Source organism: Engystomops pustulosus, chromosome 2, assembly GCF_040894005.1.
Source record: "Engystomops pustulosus chromosome 2, aEngPut4.maternal, whole genome shotgun sequence".
Taxonomy (NCBI): domain Eukaryota; kingdom Metazoa; phylum Chordata; class Amphibia; order Anura; family Leptodactylidae; genus Engystomops; species Engystomops pustulosus.
Window position 1 is genome coordinate 245,294,720 of NC_092412.1, and position 19,938 is coordinate 245,314,657.

The window sequence follows — 19,938 nt, forward strand, 5'->3', positions numbered from 1 at the left end:
CATTTTTAAATATTAAGCAATCTCAAACCTGCCATCTATCCTATTTATTGGCTATAAATCTGTCTCTAAGATACCGCTGTCTGTAAATAGAAATAATAATCAATAGTAATAGATTTGAGATAATTATGATGGATAGATATGAGATATATGATAAAAAAAATAATAGTAAGACTCAAAGGGCCACATGTATCACTCGTTTTTTCTGTTGTTTTTGCGCCTTTTCATTCAGCACCGTTTTTGCACAATTTTTGCGACTAACTGCCAAACTAGCCGCGCAGCACAAATAAGCAGCTTTCCCTCATCTATCTTACCAATCCAGATGTTATGCTGGGCCTAATGATATTCATCACTTGCAACGTTTTCATTTAGGCGCAAAACCGGGCGCAAAAACACTCCAGCCCGAAGGTGGCGTTATCTGAGAAGAAAGCACTGAGCCCCTTTGCAGAAGAGCTCATTTCTAGCAGCAGAGCTCAGCCAGACACTGCAGACACTAGAACATATAATACAGACATGAGATGCTCTGCAGACACTAGAACATATAATACAGACATGAGATACTCTGCAGACACTAGTACAGATAATACAGACATGAGATACTCTGCAGACAGGAGCTGCAGACTCTATTTACAGTTCATCACCTTCTATTTACAAAACAATCTGCAAAATCCTGAGCTCACAGCAAGAGAGAAGAGAACTTTGCAGAATGTTGCAGATACTACAGACAAGTGTCCCCCATGTAATTCTGCACAGTATCACCAGTGTTTCTGAGGGGGATACTGTGCAGAATTACAGGGGTGCAGCAGGAGACCAGCACTGGGGGATCCCCTCCAGGAGAAGCCCCTTCTGAGGAGGTCACTGGGTGCAGGGTGTCACACACCTGGGTGCTGCTGTGAGTGTTCTCTTCATTCTGGGCTGTGGGAGAAGCAGAGAGGAGCTTGTAGCAGGATCACATGTAAGTGCCTGAATCTAACATTGCACCTAAACTGTGTTAAAGTAAAGTGATTAATAAGAGGCAGAAAATATACTTATCACAGATGGTTGTAGCTTGTGATAATTCTGGCAAAACAGTGCGCCAGAATTTAGGCGCAACTACTACACTTAGGCGCACAAAAGTGATAAATGTGGCCCAAAGATTATAATTAGTGTTAAGTGGGTCCGAACCCACAAAGTTCAGGGTCGTATCGAATGTTATCACTTCAGATCCCCCAGAACTTCATAAGTTTGGATCCGAGTTTGGGTACGGTTAAACCCCCCCCCCCCCCCCAGCTGGTAACGGCATTAATTCGTTGACTGAAATTAATGGAGCGCATGTGCGGAGGAATTTACTTTTTTACGGAGAATCGTCATTCTCGGATGACATCAGCTTCCTGGCGACAGTACTAGCGCATGACCACAGAGATTTAAATGTATTACTGCATTTAAACAGTTAACACAAAAGTTAACAGTGCCAGTCGCAGGTGTTACTGGTGGGGAACCCAAATACAAACTTTCAAATACAGGTTCAGCCGACTTTGGCTGAACCCAAATTTGCCAAGTTTAATAAATTAAAAACACATATATCTATCTCTTCCCATCCCCCTGCAGCAGCTGTACTCCTCTACTGCTGTGTGTAGCACTGAAGCCATCAGGCAGGATGACATCATCACATAGCCCCTGCCGGACTATGTTGATGAGCCTAAAATTAGGGACTGTCCCACTGGATTTGGGAGGGTTGGGTGTACAGAAGGGGAAAAATTCAGCCACCAATTGTGCAAGTTCTCCCACTTATTCAATGAGAGGCGCCTGTAATTGACATCATAGGTAGAACCTCAACTACGAGAGACCAAATGTGAAAACAAATCCAGAAAATCATCTTGTCTGGTTTTTAAAGAATTTGCAAATTATGGTGAAAAATAAGTATTTGGTCAATAACAAAAGTTGATCTCAATACTTCATTTTTTGTGCTGAAAAACTCGGCTTATACACCAGTATAAACGGTACTTATTTTCCACCTTAATTTGCAAGTAAATTCTTTAAAAATCAGACAATGGGATTTTCTGGATTTGTTTTCACATTTGGTCTCTCATAGTTGAGGTTCTTCTATGATGTCAGTTACAGGCGCCTCTCATCTTATAAGTGGGAGAACTTGTACAATTACTTTTCCCAATACCTTTTCCCAACTGTATGTATATACAGGCAGTCCTCGGGTTACACACAAGATCGGTTCCATAGGTTTATTCTTAAGTTGAATTTGTATCTAAGTCGAAACTGTATATTTTAAACAATTGGAGTTTCAAATTTTTGTTGCTGTAATGTCTAGGACTATACAGTAGTAACATCCAAAAACTTCACCAGAGGTCACAGGGGGCAGAGGGGTCCGGCTGTAACTATTTTTTGGATTCTGACTTGCGTCGCTTTATATGGTTATAACTTTTGAACACTGTTACTTATCAAAGCGATTCTGAGATTGTTTTTTCCCCACATGTTGTACTTCATTTTAGTGGTAAATGTTGGCTGATACGTTTTGCGTTTATTTTCCAAAAAAAGAAAAAATGATGAATTTTTTGAAAAATCTAACTTTTTTGAAATTCAAAATCATTACATTTTCAGGTAGATAGATTTACCACCTAAATAAGTTGCTGCATAACATTTCCCATGTGTCTACTTTACATTTTCATAATTTTTGAAATGTCTGGATAATTTATTTTGATGTCGCTCGGCTTACAAATCGAATAGCGATTTTCCGTATTTTCAGAATTTACTCTTTTGCGGATAAATACAGTTTTGAATGAAATGTTACATATTTAGTATCAAAACCCCCCTATATAATCTACCCATTTTCAAATCTGCCCCCCTCAAACTATCAGAAACAGCTTTTAGGAAGATTGTTAACCCCTTGAGATCTTCATAGTAATTGAATCAAAATGGAGGTGAAATTTAGAATGGTCAAATTGTTCCCTTATACGTTCATTTAGCCCTAAAATTTACACATTTCCAAAAGATAAAAATAGAAAACCCACCATACAATTTGTTCTGCAATTTCTCCCGAGTACAGAGACCCCCCACATGTGGACGTTACTTGTTTTATGGGGGCACAGCGAGGCGCAGAAGGGAAGGAGGGCGCTGCAGCTGCCAGGATTTTAGTTTTCTCATTGCCCCTTTTTGAAGGCTATAAATTTTCGCTTTTCCGTTATTTGGGCCATGTGACGGCATTTTTTTTTCGGGATGAGATGCTTTTTCCAGTGTTGCCATTTTGGGGTTGGTATCACCTATTGTTGAAAATTTAGGAACTCGTTTTTGAGGGTATGAGTAGAAAAGCATCAATTCTGTACTGGATTTTTGACTTTTTTTTTTCGTGTTCACCGTTTAGCCTAATAATCATGTTATCTTTATTCTATGGGTCGATACGATTACGGGGATACCAGACTTGAATATATTTTCTTACATTTTACTAAATTTGTCAAATAAAACCGTAATGTGGGAAAAAATCTATCATTTTTGCATTGCCGTCTTCCAAGTGGCATAACATTGTTACTTTTTTGACTTGGGAGCTGGTTGATGGCTTGTGTTTTGCGGGACATGCTGTACTTTGCAGCAGTATTGTTATGGAGTACATATGTTTTTTTGATTACTTTTGATGGCATTTTTTGTAAGATTGAATAGGTAAAAATGTTAATTTTTGGTGGGTTTTCAATAGTTTTTTTTAACGGCGTTCATCGTACGGGTTCAATAATGAATTACTTGTATTCTACGGGTTGTTACGGACGCGGTGATACTATATATGTGGGGTTTTTGTTATGATTTAGACTTTTTTGGGGTTATATGTCTCTTTATATGTTATGGGGCTTATGGGCATTTTTATTGATTTATTACTTTATTTTTTATTGAATAACATTTTTTTTTTTACTTTTTCCACCATGGGAATCATCTGATTGCTTGTTCATGATAATACTCTGCAATAATCATGTATGCGCTTGCATAGGCTGGCACTATGCCAATAAGATGACGTCGCAGACGCCATCTTACTGGCAGTGCCTGCAGGCAGTGCTGGGGACCAGATCGGACCCCAGCACTTCCATAGCAGCGATCGGCGTCCCCCGAAAACGGTTCAGGGGGGCCGATCATGGGGGAAAGACCCCCAGAGGCATGTTAGATGCCGCGGTCGTGCTGACCGCAGCATTTAACGGGTTACACACCCGCGATCGGAGCCCACTCCGACCGCGGGTGTTACACTGGGGTGCCGGCTATTAGTTACAGCCGGCACCCCGTGTTTCCCGATGCCGGTTTGGCTCTGATCCAGATATATCCGCCACTGAGCGCTAAGTCACTGCGCTCCGTGGCGGATATATACGCCACGGAGCATGAAGGGGTTAAAGGGGTTCTCTGGAGGTGTAAAAACATGGCTGCAGTCTTCCAAAAACAGCGCCTCACCTGACCATGGGTAGTGTGTGGTATTGCAACTAAGCTCCATTCATTTCTATACAGCTGAGCTGCAGTACTGGCAGTAACCATGGTCGGGTGTGGTGCTGTTTCTGGAAGACTGCAGCTATGTTTTTCCACCTCCTGAGAACCCCTTTAAGTAGGGGACCACCTGTGCCCATCAATGTTTCAGCTCCTTAGACCTGGAGACTTTCATTTTCCCACCTTTCATTACTGCTTGTTTTCCTTTATATATATATATTATAGTTTTAGTGTGGTGGTGACTGTCCCACAACCCTAATAAGATGAGCGGACACCGAAATGTTAATTGTGCATCTTTAAACTCCTCTAAAAATACTACACTAAGGGTCGTGGATCGCCCTTTCGTCGGACTGTTCACAGTTTTTGGGATTTGCGCAGCTTTGACAGGTATTTAACTGGGATTTGCAGTGGGATTGTGTCGCATGCGATCAGATTTCGGCGCAGCTGCACCGGCGTTCAAGCAACAAAAATCGGGGGGGCATGTCGTAGGACGATCCGACTGATTCGGACTGAGCGCGGGATTTAACTTTCAAATTGTGTCGCAAGACAATGCACTTACATGCACCAGGAAGAAGAAGGTGAACTCCGGGGACCTGAGTGGGGAAGTGACACATGCAGGATATTGGGCGCACGATCGTAGTGAATCGCGTCAGACAATGCACTTTCGGTGAACTCACTGGACTGGGTAAGTAAATGTGCCCCTTTGTATTAAGGTGATAGTATGACACTACAACAACTGTGGGCTTCACCTGGGACGGAAACCTGGGTGAAGCACAAAGCTGGGTGGAGAAGGGGGGTGGAGAAGGTGGCGCCAATATGGCCATGTGAATAGAGCACATAGAGAGAAAGTTTGCACTTTTTAGTTCTATTTGGATCTTTGAGTTGCTAGAATCAAATATTAAATACATCCTGATGCTGAGCAATTATTAAGTACTTTGTGTAATCTTCCTAATCCTTCTACAATGAAATGACCTAAACACAATTCCACTTCACATAACAAAGCCGATCGCATCAATGTACGACATACGACAACACGGAGCCCAACCAGAAGCCTCTCCTGCACAGGATGTCATAGGGAATAGGGAGCACAGGAATAACAGGTAACAACCAGAGCAGGTCCACAAGGCACCACCAACACAGACAAAGGGGAACAGACAGGAAATTGGTGAGTGAATACAAGAGAACAGACAAACTTCACAGAATCTCTCATCACAGTCAAAGAAACAAGCTACTTGGAAAGTGTAGATGTTCTAACAGAACAGAAGCAGGACAGCAAATACTGAATGACAAAACCAGCATTAAATGGAGCACGACCACTACTGGTGGAGTGCCGACTCGCTGTCCTGCACCAGTTCTTGCGCATGCGCATTAAGCTGTCTTCTCTGCTGTGGTCCTGTGCGTACCCAGACAAAGAAAGAGGCATACTGCGGACGCACGGCAGAACAATCTGCTCAGCTCCTCCTGCTCTATAATATGCTGCCTACAGATAGGACACTATGTACAATATGCTCAGCTCCTCCCGCTCTATAACATGCTGCCTGCAGATAGGACACTATGTACAATCTGCTCAGCTCTTCCTGCTCTATAACATGCTGCCTGCAGATAGGACACTATGTACAATCTGCTCAGCTCCTCCTGCTATATAACATGCTGCTTGCAGATAGGACACTATTTACAATCTGCTCAACTCCTGCTGCTCTATAACATTCTGCCTGCAGATAGGACACTATGTACAATCTTCTCAGCTCCTCCTGCTCTATAACATGATGCCTGCAAATAGGACACTATGTACAATCTGCTCAGCTCCTCTTGCTTTATAACATGCTGTCTGCAGATAGGACACTATGTACAATCTGCTCCGCTCCTCCTGCTCTATGACATGCTGCCTGCAGATAGGACACTATGTACAATCTGGAATTTGGAATTATTTTCAGGGTGGCAAGTTCCATTTTCCATTTTTAACTGTAACATTTAGCTGAGCAGAATTCTGAATGAACATACAATTACCTTAGTTAAAGCTGTAATACCGGAAGGTTTCTGGTTGAATACAACAGCCAGGGCCGGATTATAGGCGGGGCTCCCGGGGCTCTAGCCCAGGGGCCCCCACCATCTTGCCCCCCCAGGGGGCCCCCACCAGATCGCGCCCCCCGGGCCCTGACTCCTCACCCGCCACCTTCCTGAGCCGTCCGCCCGACCCCGGCACAGGTGACCGCCTCCCCGCATATCCCCCTGCATGGCCGAGCCGTCCGCCCCCCGGCAAAGGTTCCCGCCTCCCTGCCCGCCCATCCCGCTGCATGGCTAAACCTCACCGCCCGCTCGTAATCCCGCTCGAGCTCCCTCCTCCCCTGCCCGAACAAACGGCCGTCCTTCGCTCCCCAACCCCGCCTGAAAAGCGGCCGTCCTCCGCTCCCCAACCCCGCCTGAAAAGCGACCGTCCTCCGCTCCCCAACCTCCCACCGGCGGAACAATCGCCCGTCCTCCGCTCAACCCCCTCCTCCCACGCCCGAACAAGCGGCCGTGCTCCGCTCCCCAACCCCGACCGAAAAGCGGCCGTCCTCCTCTGACCCCCCTCCCCCCACTGGCGGAACAAGCGGCTCTCCTCCGCTCCAATCCCCCCCCCCCCCCCCGGCGGAACTAGCGGCCGTCCTCCCCGCCAGAACAGGTGTCCGCCCTCCGCTCAGCACCCCCCCTCCCCTGCCGCAGCCGACGAAAGAAGCGTCAATCCTCTGCCCCCCCCAGCGGAACAAGCGGCCGTCCTCCGCTCCTAACGTTCCCCCCGCCGGAACAAGCGCCGTCCTCCGCCCCCCCCCCCCTCTGGAACAAGCGGCCGTCCTCCGCTCCTAACGCCCGCCCCCACCGGAACAAGCGCTGTCCTCCGCCCCCCCCCCCCTCTGGAACAAGCGTATATATATGCATTTACTGTCTATATATGTATATACTGTGTATATATGCATTTACTGTCTATATATGTATATACTGTGTATATATGCATTAACTGTCTATATATGTATATACTGTGTATATATGCATTTACTGTATTTATACACACATATATTTGTATAAGCATATATATACATATGCTTATACATATATGCTGTGTATGTGGTATGTATGTATATGTTCTGTATACTGAATGTGTGTGTGTATTTCCCATATGTGTGTGAAAATGCTGTATATACTGAACGTGTGTGTATTTGCTGTATGTGTGTATATTCTGTATGTATATGCAACATGTGTATATATGGTCAGTGTATACTGTATGTGTGTATATATATATATATATATATATATTGTATATAATGTGTATGCCGTATGTGTTATGTATATATACTGTATGTGTGTATATACTTTATGAGTTTGTGTTTTAGTGTATAAATGTATATGGGTACATAAATGTGTGTGTATACTTGTATATATATGGGTGCAAGCATACGAGTGTAGAACTTTATGTGTGTATATAAAGGTGTGTATATATCACTGTATAAATGAGTGTAATTGTATAAACTGTGGGACTGCATGTCTGGTGCGGGCTGAGGTGTATGTTAAATGGGACTGCATATCTGGTAGGAGAGAAGGTAGATACAAAGATGTGTTACTGGGGATGAGGCGGCTGTATGTAGCTGTGTTACTGGGGATGAGGCGGCTGTATGTAGCTGTGTTACTGGGGATGAGGCGGCTGTATGTAGCTGTGTTACTGGGGGTGATGCGGCTGTATGTAGCTGTGTTACTGGGGATGAGGCGGCTGTATGTAGCTGTGTTACTGGGGATGAGGCGGCTGTATGTAGCTGTGTTACTGGGGATGAGGCGGCTGTATGTAGCTGTGTTACTGGGGATGAGGCAGCTGTATGTAGCTGTGTTACTGGGGGCAAAGCGGCTGTATGTAGCGGTGTTACTGGGGATGAAGCAGCTGTATGTAGCGGTGTTACTGGGGATGAAGCAGCTGTATGTAGAGGTGTTACTGGGGGCAAGGCGGCTGTATGTAGCTGTGTTACTGGGGATGAGGCAGCTGTATGTAGCTGTGTTACTGGGGGCGAGGCGGCTGTATGTAGCTGTGTTACTGGGGATGAGGCGGCTGTATGTAGCTGTGTTACTGGGGATGAAGCAGCTGTATGTAGCGGTGTTACTGGGGGCAAGGCGGCTGTATGTAGCTGTGTTACTGGGGATGAGGCGGCTGTATGTAGCTGTGTTACTGGGGGTGAGGCGGCTGTATGTAGCTGTGTTACTGGGGATGAGGCAGCTGTATGTAGATGTGTTACTGGGGGCGAGGCAGCTGTATGTAGCTGAGTTACTGGGGGTGATGCGGCTGTATGTAGCTGTGTTACTGGGGATGAGGCGGCTGTATGTGGCTGTGTTACTGGGGGTGAGGCGGCTGTATGTAGCTGTGTTACTGGGGGTGATGCGGCTGTATGTAGCTGTGTTACTGGGGATGAGGCGGCTGTATGTAGCTGTGTTACTGGGGATGAGGCGGCTGTATGTAGCTGTGTTACTGGGGGTGATGCGGCTGTATGTAGCTGTGTTACTGGGGATGAGGCGGCTGTATGTAGCTGTGTTACTGGGGATGAGGCGGCTGTATGTAGCTGTGTTACTGGGGGTGATGCGGCTGTATGTAGCTGTGTTACTGGGGATGAGGCAGCTGTATGTAGCTGTGTTACTGGGGATGAAGCAGCTGTATGTAGCGGTGTTACTGGGGGCAAGGCGGCTGTATGTAGCTGTGTTACTGGGGATGAGGCAGCTGTATGTAGCTGTGTTACTGGGGGCGAGGCGGCTGTATGTAGCTGTGTTACTGTGGGTGAGGCGACTGTATGTAGCTGTGTTACTGGGGATGAGGCGGCTGTACGTAGCAGTGTTACTGGGGATGAGGCAGCTGTATGTAGCTGTGTTACTGGGGTGAGGCGGCTGTATGTAGCTGTGTTACTGGGGGTGAGGCGGCTGTGTATAGCTGTGTTACTGGGGGCGAGGCGGCTGTATGTAGCTGTGTTACTGGGGATAAGGTGGATGTATGTAGCTGTGTTACTGGGGGCGAGGCGGCTGTATGTAGCTGTGTTACTGTGGGTGAGGCGACTGTATGTAGCTGTGTTACTGGGGATGAGGCGGCTGTACGTAGCTGTGTTACTGGGGATAAGGTGGATGTATGTAGCTGTGTTACTGGGGATAAAGTGGCTGTATGTATCTGTGTTACTGGGGGTGAGGTGGGTGTATGTAGCGGTGTTACTGCGGGGATAGTGGATAGTGAGCAGGAGGACGTGTATGCACGCTACACTCAGTGGGGGCCTCCACCAGATTTTGCGCCCAGGGGCCCCCACCAACCTTAATCCGGCCCTGGCTGTCACTCACAGAAGAGCGTGAGGAGATTCAAGTAGTTTTTTGCACAGTTAAGAGCACAGCAGTGTTAGGACATTCCCATGTGCACTAAATGCATCTAGAAGCTACAATCCTGGAATATAAATCCACTTATCACAGTCCTGTTGCTACTAACAACATGATCAAAAGTATAATTACACAGCTACTCTACACAGTCTGACACTTTACATAGTAATTCTAACAACTGATCTGTTTGACTTGCTTTTTTTCCTATAATATATTTTTAAATAATAGTTCTCTGTACATGTCATTCTATTGGTGACTAATGAGAAACCTGTTAAAATTTGGGTTCATATGAACCCAGACCCCAAACAGTAACACCCAGGGTTGGTGCGCTCACGGCAGGTTAGTAATGACGTGCGAGGCCACTGCAATTTAGATACCAATGGAGCCTTTGCAAGCGCCATCTAAAGAGTTAACACACAAACAGTGAGTATGTGTGTGTGTGTGTGTGGGGGGTTAATTAATTTCGGGATCAGGTCCAGGCGGACCCAACCTGCAAATTTTGCTACGAACCAGGGCTTTGCTGTTCGGGTCCACTCAATACTATTAGTGATGCCTACAGTGACCCCCACTGCAAGTGGTTATTGGTGGGGTAGTATGAACCAACAACAGAAATGGCCCAATTTTCCCATTTTGGTTGGGGCCCCTTGGCTTCTATGCACTCCCCTGTCCATACACCACCAAGGAGTGTAGAAGGTAAGATGAATGTAAAAATGACGTTAGTGCTTCTAAATCAGAGGTCAAGGTTTGCTCGATATTAATAGCGGGAACACATGAAATTCTGCTCCGCTTGATGAACTTAGCTGTCAATCAATACTCCATGCACACGAGCTCGCAGATTAATCCCTAATCCCCCAGAATAGAAGGTTACCCTTTTCTAAATGCAGGTTTCATTATTTTTAGGAGGAAAGTTGCTATTCCGGGAAGTTCACTTTGTCTGAATTCCAGAATGCAAATACTGTATTAGATCAGATACATCTCCGCGCAGATGGTGACAAATATATGAAGCACACAAATAGCCGCGCGAAAAAGGTATACATAGCCTGTAATCTCCATGTAGTAATGTGAATTACCGCCGTGGATGGATTACATGATGGCATGCAGACCCTGCTTAGGGTGGGCCAATGCAAAAAATAAACTGATGTAATTACAGTATAGATACAGTCATGTGAAAATGTAAGTGCACACCCCATGTAAAGATATAGGGGGTCATTTACTAAGGGCCCGATTCGCGTTTTCCCGACGTGTTACCCGAATATTTCTGATTTGCGCCGATTTTCCCTGAATTGCCTCGTGATTTTGGCGCACGCGATCAGTTTGTGGCGCATCGGCGCTGGCATGCACGCGACGGAAATCGGGGGGCGTGGCCGAACGGTAACCCGACGGATTCGGAAAAACCGCCGCATTTTTTAAAAAAAATTGGTCGCACGGCCATACTCACACGCACCACCATGAAGACGATGAACTCCGGGGCATCTCGGCAGCGCCACCTGGTGGACATCGGGCGCAGGACCTTCATGAATCGCCGGAAGACCCGAACACTCGTCAGAGAAGCCGCCGCTGGAACGCGAATGGACCGGGTAAGTAAATGTGCCCCATAGTGATGATTGTAGATGATTATTGAACAAATTAAGGCTCTGTTCACATCACATTTTCATAATAAAATAACTCCCATTAGTGTTGAACAAGTTCAGGCCCACCAGATAAAATTACTCTAGGGCCACCTTCATCATCGCAAAGGAAGCAAAAAAATAGAAGTCTCCAAATCAGGTTGTCTTATTCTGTATCTCTGTGGCATCTTTGTGCAGTATTATATTAGAGACAGGTCCCACCAGAGAATCCTCTGATCCTCCGGTGGGACAGTCCGTCACTGGCTCCAAACTCAAAAAAGTACACCGAACGAGATATCTATTTTATAAATTGTGACCATTAGACATTTAACACATTATGGCCAGTAGTAGATGAGTGGTTTAGTTGACTGCTCAGTTCCTTAGGTTCCTCAGGGACCCACCAAAGTTATAGAAGTCGTGTCAATATGAACCAGGCCATGTTAAATATGAAGGTCAGGTGGAGCATGTTAGTGGCAGTGGTGGCTCTCCAACTAAGAAGCAGCTGCTGAGCTGCCTCCCTTCCCCCTCCTCCACTAAGAACATGGGTGAGATTTCACATAAAAAAGGGAAATTCTAGAAAGGACATCTCATTCCCTACCTGAGGGGATTCGTAGTTTAATGGGGGGAAATCTGATAACAGGTTCCATTTAAAGGGAACCTACCACCACGATTCTACCTATAAAAAGGGCTATCCTCACGTCCAGGCTATCATTTAGTAAATTTTAATCCGTGGGTATGCAAATTTTTTTAAGTGGCTACTGGGATGTGGAGTAGCCGGACATGAGGCTACACATCGCGCAGTAGCTCTGGCCTCGGAGCTGTGGCCGCGCGCCCACAGGCCTGCGTTCTGCGCATGCGCAGGTATTCAGATGAGGGCGCGCAGCTACGAGGAGCTGTGCGCCGAAGATGACATGGTAGGCGGAGGAAGAGGCTAATGGGGCGTGGAGTAGCCGCGACGGTAGCCTCGTGTCCGGCTACTCCACGCCCCAGTAGCCGCTTAAAAAAATTTGCATACCCACGGATTCATTTTTACTAAAGGATAGCCGAGACGTGAGGATTAGCCCAAAAAATGGCTATCCTCACATCCCATTCATCCACCTACCACCCGTTCTACCATTATAGGTAGAATCGTGGTGGTAGGTGCCCTTTAAGGTTCACACTAACGAATCCAAAGGATGGATTTGTCGGTAGCCAAGCCTTGTGTGTCTTCATTTAATGGGTAACGCACCGGTGACCTATCTACTATAATTAAAATATTATTTTTTATAATTAGCTCTTGGAGAAGTCATTAACACAGAAGTGCACTCAGTCTTTATCCTTGTACCTTACTCAATGTTCTCATTAAAAGACAAGGACATTACAACATTTGTGTTTGAGGTTCAATGGGGTAGCTTTATCAAAAGTGTCTCAACATAAGACTAGATGGTCTTATGCTGAACCAGATTTATCAAAGTGTCTGAAGTGTGATGAAGTTTAAGACTGTCCAGCTTTACTTTATTTTAGGTTTCCCTATAGGAGAGTAGGCCATACTGTGTTTAATGTCATCCAATGATCACAATATATAAAATAGATATCTCGTTCGGTGTACTTTTTTGAGTTTGGAGCCAGTGACGGACTGTCCCACCGGAGGATCAGAGGATTCTCCGGTGGGTCCAGTCTCTAATATAATACTGGACCACAGAGATACAGAAGAAGACAACCTGATTTGCCAATTAAGGCCGCCTTATAGGTGTGTGGAGACTTATAGCCATTGATGCTCCACCAGACAACTAATCGAGGGGCAGTGTCCATGTACTCCGCTCAGTGATGTTTACACTAGTCTGCTGTTACTTGTAGTTCTAGATTCTCTATTGTGCTTTTTCTGTGTATTCTAACCCCTGCTTGGACCTTTTTGACTATTTTATTTGCCACCTTGTTGCCATCTTGGTTTTGATCGGATTACCCTGACTTCACTTTTCTCTGTCGGTCTCTCTGTTTGTTTAATTGTTTGGTTAGTTGTTTGTTCTGTGCATGAGTAGGTACCGTCATTGAGTTGCCAACTGCAGGTTAGCACAGTGTGAGCAAGTAGGCAAGAACAGAGGTTGTGGAAAATGCAGGACCTCTCCCCTATCTTGAGGAACTAACCAGAACTGAGTGAAGTGGGGAATGAGTATAAATAAAGTTCCACCCTAGTGACTATAAATGGACAGCACCCTTGCAGTTGATAGGTGCAGTTGGAGTGATGGGCGGCCAAACCAGAGACACACGGAAACAGAGGCACACACAATAGCAAGATGACTACTCAACCCTCTGCATCTATTGTCATATCTATTCTTTGAAGCCAAAATTAATCCCTTATCGCATTTGGATGTTTCTGAACGTCTAAAAATACAGTTAAAAAATTGATAAAAATTTTTTTTAAATGGCAAAAAACATGAACTGAAATAAAAATAAATGAAAAAGTAAAATCATAAAATGTTAGGTATCGCCGTGTCCCAAAACGCCAGATCTGTCAAAATATAAAAGGGTTATTCCCGGTGGTGAACCCCCAATAATAGAAAAAGTGGTCACTTTTTCATTATTTAGCAACATTTAAAATTTTAATCAAAAAGTGGTCAAAAAGTCACACAGTCCCCAAAATGGTAGCAATGAAAATGTAATCTCGTCCCACAGTAAATGACACCTCACACAGCTCCGTAAACCAATGTATGAAAAAAGTTATTATCGTCAGAATTAGGCAAAATCAAGATTTTTTTTTTTGTACAAAAGGTTTTAATTTTTTTTTAAATCTATTAAAACATAATAAAACCTATATAAATGTGGTAAATGACACCCCACACAGCTCCGTAAACCAAAGTATGAAAAAGTTATTATCGTCAGAATTAGGCAAAATCAAGATTTTATTTTTTTGTACAAAAGGTTTTATTTTTTTTTTAAAAATCTATTAAAACATAATAAAACCTATATAAATGTGGTATCGCAGTGATGCCGAACCAAAGAATACATTTTAGGTGTCATTTGGAGCGCACAGTTAAAGTGGTAAAAACAGAGCCCACAAGAAAATGACGCAAATGTGTTTTTTTTTCCCAAATTTCACCACATTTGGAATATTTTTCCGGTGCACGGAATGGAATATTAAATACTGTCACTAGGAAGGACAATTTGTTGCATAGAAACAGGCCCTCACAGAGCGGAAACGGAAAAATGTAAAAGTTATGGATTTTTTGAGGGTGGGGAAAAAAAATGGAAACTGAATAACGAAAAGGGCCACCGGTGTTAGAGACAAGTTACTTATATTTACTCAGGATAACAAAATAACACATTCTCTAATCCACTGTTATTAACCAAAATACAGCATTTCACAGATATAAATCCAACCTGTCGCTGTCTGTCTTGGTGTATACAATTTCAGTTGCCCCTGTTTTCTGACCCTGTATCTTCTGAGTTTAGGGTCGGTTGCCATCTTGTCTGACACTGCTGAGCTGCTCTGTGCCTCTAGCCCCCACCCTTGCATTCCAGGAGGAGCTCACACACACACACACACTGATTTCCTGCCAGCAAACACATCACATAGTGAGGAGAGTAAAGCTACAGACAGATAAGTTCTGGTCTGATTGTGTGTTGTAGGGGGAATACACGTCACTCGATGTCTTTAAGGTTCGATGGGTGCACAAGTAGGCTACAACACCGTGTTCAAAAACTTGGCACTCCTTGTATTTTTGTGAAATAAGGAATTCTTATTTTATTTTTAATTCCAGAGTTAACGAGAAAAGCAATTGAAATAACAATTTATGCAACTTTTCGGTCTTAATAATTTAGACCTTCATCAGGCACGGATTGCTAGGTATACGAGATGTGGAAGAGAGGTGCAGTGCTATGACTGCTGCAGCGCTAGGAGCAATGTGCAGAGCGGGGACTTCCAGTTGGAGAAGAGCATGCTGATTGTGTGTTGTGGCAGAGCAAAGATGTAGCAGAGCCTAGAATGTCATTTTGTGTAATATACATCTCATGGATCTCATCATCTCATCTCTGATCTGCCTCACTTTCTATGTGCCAGATACTAGTACAATGTTCCCTGTAAACCCTGTACTCTGATCATCTAAGCATATTGTCAGCAGTATCACATAGCGGAGAGAGTTAGAAAGTCCCCGCTCACACTCTGGAATATTGCACTGACCATCACTGAGTTATAGGAGCTAAAACAGCAATAAAACTGAGTAAAAGTGTAAAGTAATGGGTTAAATATTATCTTTATTGTGTAAACATCCCTAGGGGCTTGAAATTTGAGATTTGGGCAAACCCCTTAAACGGGTTAAGTAGTGTGAACCTTAACTCCAGTTGACTTGGCTTTTGCCAACAAAATGCACCAAATTTATGATCAATTTTATTTACTTCATTGTATATTTCCCTTTACATGTTGAAGAGAACCTGTCATCAGGATCACACATCTTCCTGTAGCCTTTTAATACTATTTCCCTCGTTCCCTGCCAAATCAGCAAGTCACTGGGGTGTGGAGTCCCTGGTGTCATCATCATCATTATCTCCTCTCTGCTCTGGTAGCTCTTCTTCCCCCCTCCCTAATGCAGCTGTTGCCTGACCCTGTGCTCCAAGTAAATCTCAGATTATGCCTGCAAAAGGGAAGATCTATCAGACCAGAGAGAAGATTATGATGATGATGACACCATAGACTTAAGGGAAGGGAGCCAGGTAAAATGTTATCAACTTAAAAAGTGGGTGAAACCATTAATGATCATTGTATTATAATTTGGAAAACCAATTTGGAAAGGCTATGGGAACCTGTCATTAGGTGAAAATGTGTGTCCTGATGACAGCTTCCCTTGAAATTGAATTTGTTGTCACGGGTGCTCCTGCGACCCATCTCCCGGTGCACCCGTGCCCTTTGTGTGCCTCAAGCTCCGCCTGGTTTTACTCACCACTCCGTGTTCCTGCTCCCACCCTGGCTGCCCGGTGCTTGTCCCCGCCTCCTAGGCCTCCTTGTCCAACCTGCTTTGCGAAGGGCTCTGGTGAAAACCGGTTACCACTTCGGTCCCAGGTGTCAGTTTAAGTCATCGTCCACGGTGATCCAGAGGATCCACTACCTCCGAATACTGACATTTGTTACCAATATTTTAGCCCAAATCGAACATTTTTCGACAAATAACGTGAGGAGGGAGGTCATGGTGCCCTAAGTGCTGCCAAGTTGTTGTCGATAGCGCTCTATGGCAAGCAGCAAGGTGATCCAAGAGGCATCTCTCCCACCGAAATCCTAAAAAACATGTAAATTCCAGCTTTGCATAATTAAAAAGCTCCATATATGGACAGCTTAAACTCTTGCATCTTATTATTTATACATCCTGGGCTCTGCATGTGTTTCAGGGGGATATGTTTAGAAGCTCATAGCAATGATTTATGAATATCCATGGTTGGCATTGCTGACATTTTTGTGGTAGGACTCGGATCTTTTTAGCTTTGCAAAGCTTAGTGCTTAAAAAAACGTTTCGCTTGGTGGATCACAGGATGGTACAGGTCAGAACCAGAAGTTGTGTCGTCTTGTAGACGTAAGTTACATGTGCGTTAGCTGAATGTGTGCAGACGATGATGTAACGGGTCAATGACATATAGATGGCTGACTGGGGCACTTGTGGAGGACGGGCTGTCACTGCTGCTGGTTATATATACATTTGGCTGGGAGCCACACATTGTGACATAAGGAATCCAAAAATACCTAGACCTTAACTAATGCTCCTACTGGGAAGAACCTTAATTGTTATTTTATGGAATTATAAAAAAAATCATTGGAAAATGTAGGGCAAGTTCTCAGAAGTCTACTGGACCCACATGGACCGTCACAATATGGTGGGGGGGGTATCATACAAAAGCCTTTAATGACACTATATTTTTTTTAAGAATGTTTTGTATCTCAAATTTCCAAAAATTATTCCTTATGCCAAGGTTTCATATTTCAATGTTTCCACATTGTATATGAAGGGATTTTTCCAAAAAAGATTCCATTTTTGGCTCAGGAGTCAAGTGGGTGGAGTGAGTCAAGATGTCAACCGTGAATATTTCCACACACCAGACCCCTACCACCGTAGATTTATACTAATGAGGGTCCGTGTCTATCAAATCTTGTGTCTGAGCATAGCCCACCAATAAAATTAATTTTGGGGGCCCACATCCAAGGCAGTTTCTAAGCAATTTAATCTACAGAGAAAATTCCAAAAAGTCATTAAGATATATGAAGTGTCCCCAAAATTATTTATACATTTGTTTTAATATAAACATTTCCCCTTCAATGAAAAAATTAAATACAGTACTTCCAGTGTATGTGGCGCTGTTCTTCAATTCCCCCAAAATTAATTTCAACATATACAGTGAGCAGTAAAGCCAACCATGAATTATTATAATATATACTGTATATAACATATATTCACATCTTTTCAGAGAGTACATAAAAAAAGAACCACAATGAAGCTGAGTACATAAATACAGACCCAGAATCAAGCTCCTTATAGAGATACAACACCAAAACCAAGCTTCATATAGAGATAAAGCATTGATCAGGTATATGGAGTGCATAAATACAGAAACAAAACCACACTCCTTATCGTGATACATAACCAAAACCAAGCTCCATATGGAGCTAAAGCATTGATCAGGTATATGGAGTACATAAATACAGAACCAGAACCACGCTCCTAATAGTGATACATAACCAAAACCAAGCTCCATATAGAGATAAAGCAATGATCAGGTATATGGAGTACATAAATACAGAACCAGAACCACGCTCCTTACAGAGATACTACACCAAAACCAAGCTCCATATAGAGATAAAGCAATGATCAGGTATATGGAGTACATAAATACAGAACCAGAACCACGCTCCTTACAGAGATACATAACCAAAACCAAGCTCCATATAGAGATAAAGCAATGATCAGGTATATGGAGTACATAAATACAGAATCACGCCCTTTACAGAGATACATAACCAAAACCAAGCTCCATATAGAGATAAAGCAATGATCTGGCATATGCAGTACATAAATACAGAACCAGAATCACGCTCCTTACAGAGATACTACACCAAAACCAAGCTCCATATAGAGATAATGCACCAGAATTTAGTTCCATACAAAAACACAGCACCAGCAGCAAACTCCAGAAGGAATATAGCATTAGAAACAGTTCTGTAAAAAAATAAAGCACCAGAATTAAGCACCGTACAGAAATAAAGTACCAGAAGCAGGCTCCATCAGAAATACCACACCAGAACCTGGCTCTGTACAGAAAAACAGAACCAGAAGTAGGCTCCATCAGAAATACAGAAATGAGCTCAGCACAGAAATAAAGCTGGAGAACTGAGGGGATGCTATTGATTCTATAAATTGGGGACAGTTTAGGGAGTAGGTGCCCCTCACTTACTCCAAATGGCTGGTGCCCAGGCAGTTGCACCCTTCACCCAGTGCTAGAAATGGCCCTGTTTGCAACTACCAGGAATACCTGACTTAAATTCCTAAAACTGTGCACATAATAGTAATCTATCACCTGCTAATTGGCTCTGGACTCGATCTGTAGAACTATATCCAAGACATTGCCAGATTTTGGCAGAGTGGGGTCTAAGGGGTTCAGCCAAATTTCGGGATTGGGTAGTCGGTCATGTACCAGTCATGGGTGGGAGCTGCCTTAGAGGCCCAACCTGGCTTCGTAGTCCACTGGGGGATTCATCTGCTCCCCTAGGGGTCAGTCTCATCCTGCATGTAGCCACCAGCTAAGAACCAAAGCGAGACAATAGCACTTTATGGTCCTTAGTAGCAAGGTTGAGGCTAGAACCTGTAGACTACCGGACTCATCAATCAACATTGAGAGGGAATCTTTAGTGTTCTTGTGTTCTCGTACAGCAATGGCTACATCTTGTGAGATGGACAACTTAGAAGATAGTCCCAGTCTTGTGTACAAGTCTGTATAAATAACATAATAAAAAATTCTAAACAATAAAAAAAATTTACTCAATGTTAGGATATTGGAGAGATACAAAAAGTTGTTCTGGACGGTTAGAACCAGTTGAGGTCGGACCTCTCAGAATCTGCTACATAAATATGTGAAATGGGGCTGGGGGGGATTCCGGTATTATCCCCGGCATGCTGTTTATTTGCATAGCTAATACCATATTGTATATATTTAGATTGGGACTAGGATTTCATTTCATATTGTTGTCTTATGTGTTGGTATTATTTACTCATCGTCTGATCTTTTATTGCACAACCATCTACAAAATGTGTGTTGTAATGAATATACCCGAACGTAGCAACATCAACAAACAAAGACTACGTGGAAACATACAGCGCTTTATGGTCCGAGGACACAACGACAACTCGAGACGTTCTCCCCTGAAAATAGTAGCACTGTCTTATCTATACCTGCTGAAAAATATACACGGACAATCCCTGAGACGACCATCCAAAGTTTCCTCGAAAAGATGTCCTCTAAGGGTTGAACCTTCAAAATATAATAATATAAATTATTATATTTTGAGCGTTCA